We start from the raw sequence: 6,000 nt of genomic DNA on the forward strand, positions 1-6,000 counted from the left end.
CAATTGAAATAGCTCAACCCAATGGATGCTTCAAGTGGCTCCCCCAGATTCAACTGAAATTGCATGTTCACTGTTGTGGTTTTCCCCTAGCAAAAGTCACAGTGGCTTGCTGATGAATGAATTGGCACGATCATTTCTGATGGGTGGACAGTTTCCAAAGTAATGTCTTGCTACACAACACCAGGCAAATGTAAGAGTCATAGAATCATAGAATCACAGTTGAAAGTGACCTGAAGGTCATCGGGTTCAACTCCTGCAATGTGGGAGTCTCACCTAAAGCATCCAAGATAGATGGCCACCCAAACACTGCTTGAAAACCTTCAAGGAAGGAGAGTCCACCATCTCGCAAGGGAGATTGTTCCACTGTCAAACAGCTCTTACTATGAGAAAGTTTTTCCTGGTGTTTAATCAGAATCTCCTTTCTTGTAACTTGTCACAACTCTGGTTCCACCCACCACATTTGCCAATGACCCTGCCCACTGCTGGCATGTGGTTTAAAAAAAGATTCCCTACTCCTGTCTTAGCCCAATGGTGGATTGGAACCTTCTGCTGTTCTATCTGCTGTGCAGCTGAATGTGACCTATTTGACAAATAGGTTCTTCAAACTTTCCTTCCCCACCCCTCCCAACATTTCGTTCAACATATGAAAAACTGGCAGGAGGGTTATTTACAACTTTAGCAGCATTTGAGATACGATTGCCTGCTGGTAGTTTAGAGATAGACAAGACACCCCCTAACTCCACAGACTGCCATAGGAAGCCTCCAGTGGTTTTGTATTCCAGATTTATGGAGTTATGGAGCAGCTCGTCCAGCTATACAACAACTCATCCATCCCTAAACTTCCAGCAGACGTTTTTCTCTCTACTGCTAAAGAAATACATCTATAGGCACCCTATGAATAGAGGAGGGTGGAATGCATGCTATATTTTTAAGATGCTTGACCTACACCTGTCATTTGGGAATTAAGAACTAAGCACAAACCTTTTTTTTTAAAAAAAACACACATTTAGCACTGCAAAACTCTGGCTGCTATTATGGGAACTGATCCACGGAGCAGAAGGGTGTCACATAAATCACTAAATGTTGGTGAGCACCGTATAAATTTAGGAGATAAAGGCAATTTATCGTTTAAATGATGTAACCATTAAACTATCGAACATCTGAGTTTAGCTGAGCTGTGTTTACTAATTCAGATGTCCCCCGGAGGATTCCTGAGCCTTCCCACAAAAGAACTTCAGATGTTTGGGATTACTGCTGCTGACTTTTGCCAACATCACTTACATTTCCTGTTTCTTGGAGCGTCCTAAGCGATTAATTGCTGTTCTCTATAAAGAGGCTGAAGGACTTTAATGCTTCATCTTTTACACATGCAGCAGCATCCAGAGAGAGCACGGAAATTGTCAGCATGATGAAAGAAGTGTTTCTCTTCTTTCTGAGCCAAAGCACTGCAAATTAGAACAAGCCGAAGAGGGCTATACTAACCTTTTCGCACATTTCCTTCCATGGTACCATAGTGTTTGCACAATAAAAACGCCTGCACATTATTATTATTACTATACAGTTGCAGTGGAGAATTAGAAAGGAATCTTGCTCACAGGTAATTTTATATCCTAGAGCTTGACAGCCATATCAGCCCAAATTGGATACTTTAGCATCCCCAAAACAGCTGCTAGATTGTTGACCAGAACATCTGACCCCATCATAAGCAGCAGCCTGACTGGCTGCTGGTTCATTTCAGAGCAGCATTCAATGTGCTGGTTTTAACTTTTGAAGACTATGTGGCCCTGGACCTTGACATCGAGGGAGGTTCCTTCTCCCCCACCAATTTTGCTCCAGTGCTGAGATCAGTCTTAGGGACTTTTCTCTGGATAGTTATATTAGGAGGTAACCAGGGAAAAGTTCAAGGCACTTGTAGAACTCTCCCCAAAGAGGCTCACTTTTCTTTTGCTTAGGCCTTTTAATTTAGTTTCAATTTATATGCTCTTGATATTTTTACACTGTCCCACTGTTTTTGCATTTGTTATTTAAAACATGTTTATTTTGACCTTTTCCTGCCTATTCTCAAAATTTTTTTTTGCTGCCTCTAACATTTCCTTGACTTCCACTTCATTATACTATTCTCTTGCAGTTTTCCTTCTATCTCCCTACCTATTCCTTCTCCTCTGGCAAACTTCTAGTCTATATCCTTTATTACTATTAAGACTTGAAAGTACAAAGAAAAAACAGTAAACAGAAATAAACATCAAATATCAAGCCTTTTTTTAAAGTCTAGAATAGTAAAGATTTCCCACATCTACATTTTCACCTGAGAGCATCTAGACATGGGTGTGTGTGCTATAAATAAGTCAGAAATTAGATCGTTAAAACAAAAGAAAGAAATTTCTATGGAAAAAACGCGTTTTATATTTTCCTGCTCTCTGGCACCATCTGGTGTTGCATGTTTATAGCGCATTCAAATTGCTAATGTAGCTGAGTCCTCTGTGTCCAGCCTTGTCTCTTGAACCAGTTTACTGATTCTCAGAGGTTCCAGAAGGAAATTCAACAGGTGCAGCTTGCATGACAGCCTATACCTGCCAAAATCGCCTTTTCTAGTCACCACTGAAGGTGCAGAAAACCTTTCTGCTTTTTCATTTTGCCACCTTCATCGCATCCACACCGGGAATGTGGCAGCGACACTAGGAGGAAGGGTGGCAGTTGCTGGGCCTTTTTGAATTTAGAGAAAAGGCAAATACGAGGGGGCATGATAGAAGTATATAAAATTGTGCTGTGCATGGAGAAAGTGGATAGTGGTTTTAACCTTTAAAGCCCTATACGCCCTAGGACCCTTGTACCCACGGGACCGCCTCTCCTGGTATGTCCCACAGAGGACCTTACAGTCTTCAAATGAAAACATATTGGAGATCCCGGGCAACAGGGAGGTTAGGCTGGCCTCAACTAGAGCCAGGGCTTTTTCGGCTGTGGCCCCGATCTGGTGGAACACTCTGTCACAAGAGACCAGGGCCCTGCGGGACTTGACATCTTTCCACAGGGCATGCAACATGGAGCTGTTCCACCAGGCCTTTGGCCAAGGCATAGTCTGACCCACTCCTTTGGTAATCCTCATAGAACTCTAACCCAGTAGTTGCCATTAATTTGACACTGAATTGATTTTAGAATGAATTGATTTTAGAATGTATTTCAGTTAATTGATTGTGATTTTAAGTAAACTGTGTTATTTTTACTGTTGTTAGCCGCTCTGAGCCCGGCTTCAGCTGGGGAGGGTGGGATATAAATAAATTATTATTATTATTAGTAGTAGTAGTAGTAGTAGTAGTAGTAGTAGTAGTAGTAGTATTTAACTTTCTCTTATAATGCTAGAACTTTTGGCATCCACTGATACTTAATGTTGGGAGATTCAGGGCAGGCAAAACAAATTCCTTCTTCATGGGCTCTGTTCCCACAAAAGGCAGTGATGGAGAACTTGGATGGCTTTAAAAGAGGATTAGACAAATTCATGGAGAAGACTGCTAGCCAGGATGGCTATGCTCTGCCTCTGAATACCAGTTCCTGGAAACTATAGCAGAGGAGAGTGCTCTTGAGCTGATCTGCTGCCTGCAGGCTTTCCTCTGGCATCTGGTTGGTCGCTAACAAGATGCTGGACTTGATGGACCAATGGCTGAACCAGTGGCTCTTCTTGTGTCCTTCTTATGCTCTTATACATTTAAATCACATGGCTTCCCCCCATGAATCTTGGAGATTGCAGTTTACTCCCTCACAGGGATAAAGTTGCAAGCACAGTTAATAAAACTACAGTTCCCAGGATTCTCTGGGGGAAGCTGTGTGCTTTGAATGAGTGAGTTGGAAAGTACATCAGCTAGTCTACACACACACACCTCATGCTGGTGCCCTGCAGGTATTTTGGACTACATCTCCCATCAACCCCAACTAGCCAGGGCTGATGGGAACTGTAGACCAAAACAGGAAATCTTTAGTATTCTTGATAGGTGGCCATCAAAGGCCTGGCCTTTGGTTTGGACTCAGTCTGACCCTTATGTTTCCCTCCCCTTATGGTTTTGACTTTTAAAATGAGGCTGCATTTTAAATTGCATTTTAACCTGTATTTTAAATTGTTTTTCTTCTTCTTTCTGGCCGGTGTGGGCAGGGTATAAATAAAATTTATTTATTTATTAATTAATTTATTAATTATCCAACCCTGGCTTAAAAACGTCCATCGATGGAGAGTTCCCTGCCTTCTGAAGCAGTCTGCAGCTTTTTAGAAAGTTAAACTGTCATGCTGGGAAAGGGGGTGTGATTGAAGTCAAGGCACTGGGGTTAATCCCCATGCTGTTTTCCAAGTCTAAATGTCACCCCCTGGGAGCTGCTATTTCCCCTGTAAGACGAGAGTGGGGAAACATTCCCCACCCCCCAACAGCACTTTTCACCATGGGCAACCTTACAGGGGCCATATGTCACTGGGGAGTGGGGTCAGAGGTAAAAGCGGCTAGACAAACAGATACGAGTCTTAACCTTTGTACAACAAGATACATTGCACCCACGCAAAAGCCACACACACCTTCATCCAGGCAAGCAGAGGTGTGTTCATAGTTCAAGGGCACATTTGAGCCAGCCAAAAACATTCAAGGAGAATGCAGAGGAGACAGGGGTGGTGGTTGCCCTTGTCCTGACGAAGAAGTGTTTGGATTTGATATCCCGCTTTATCACTACCCGAAGGAGTCTCAAAGCGGCTAACATTCTCCTTTCCCTTCCTCCCTCACTCACAACAAACACTCTGTGAGGTGAGTGGGGCTGAGAGACTTCAGGGAAGTGTGACTAGCCCAAGGTCACCCAGCAGCTGCATGTGGAGGAGCGGAGACGCGAACCCGGTTCACCAGATTACGAGTCTATCGCTCTTAACCACGACACCACGCTGGCTCTCACTGACAACTGGAAAGACAGTCCTGAGCAGGGTCATATTTAGTCCTCTGGTCAGAAATTCTCCACACCTGCAATAGGGGAAAGCATACAGGTGCCCATCTCTACAGAATCCATAATGATTCTCTGTGGGGTCAACAATTTCTAGCAAATATCATAGGAGCCTTTTGGATTATCTTGGCTTCTCCTGCTACAAATGCTTAGGAAGATGCAGCCCCATAACATATATGGAAAAGCATTTAATAGAAACAAACAAAACTTTGATATTTCCAAGTCCTTGAAGAGATAGTCATACAAATTAAACCCCACACTCTTGAGAACATTTATATGAAGACTGGGAATCACTTTGAGGACAAAAACGTCAAAGTGCAAGAATATCTCTCGCCACCACTCATGTCTAATAGGGAGCATACCATATTTTTCTGTCTATAAGATGCCCCCATGTATAAGATGTTCCCTATTTTGTGGGACTCCGAATTAAGAAAACACCCCTCAGCACTACCCGTGTATAAGATTTTAAACCTAATTTTTGGGTAACCCCCTCCCCCTAGTCTTATACATGGAAAAATACGGTATTTCATGAATACAAACAGCTTATCCCTACTTCGGAAGGTGGAGACACAACAAAAAATATGAACCAGGTTAAGAGTAAAATTAAAACCATTAGTCATTTGCATTGGCTTGCAACCATCAACACAATGTTTCTGTCAAACATCTTGGCAGGTGAAGGTTTTGACCAGGTTACATCCCATCCATGAATGAATCCCAGAACTGTACACAAAAAGCTAACCCACCAGTGTAGTCAAACAGAGGTTCAACAGCCGCAAAGTGATTTCTTTGCTGCTGAGCAAAAGCAGTTGCTATCCCAGTTCACACCAGAAAGTTTCTGTTATCCATACATCTTATTTCCTTCAACTTTCCTGTTGATCAAAGTATCACCTTCTAGTAATGCTTAGCAGAGACTATGACTTCTTGGCTGATGTATCCAAGCATTGCACGACTTGGAATTAACAGATGTTCCTGCTTTTTCAAAAAAGTGATCTCATCTTGATGTATTGCTTCCATTTCTCTAAATCCCTTTGTTTCCTA

The sequence above is a fragment of the Podarcis liolepis genome, assembly GCF_965112155.1.
Source record: "Podarcis liolepis genome assembly, chromosome: 4".
NCBI classification, from domain to species: Eukaryota; Metazoa; Chordata; class Lepidosauria; order Squamata; family Lacertidae; genus Podarcis; species Podarcis liolepis.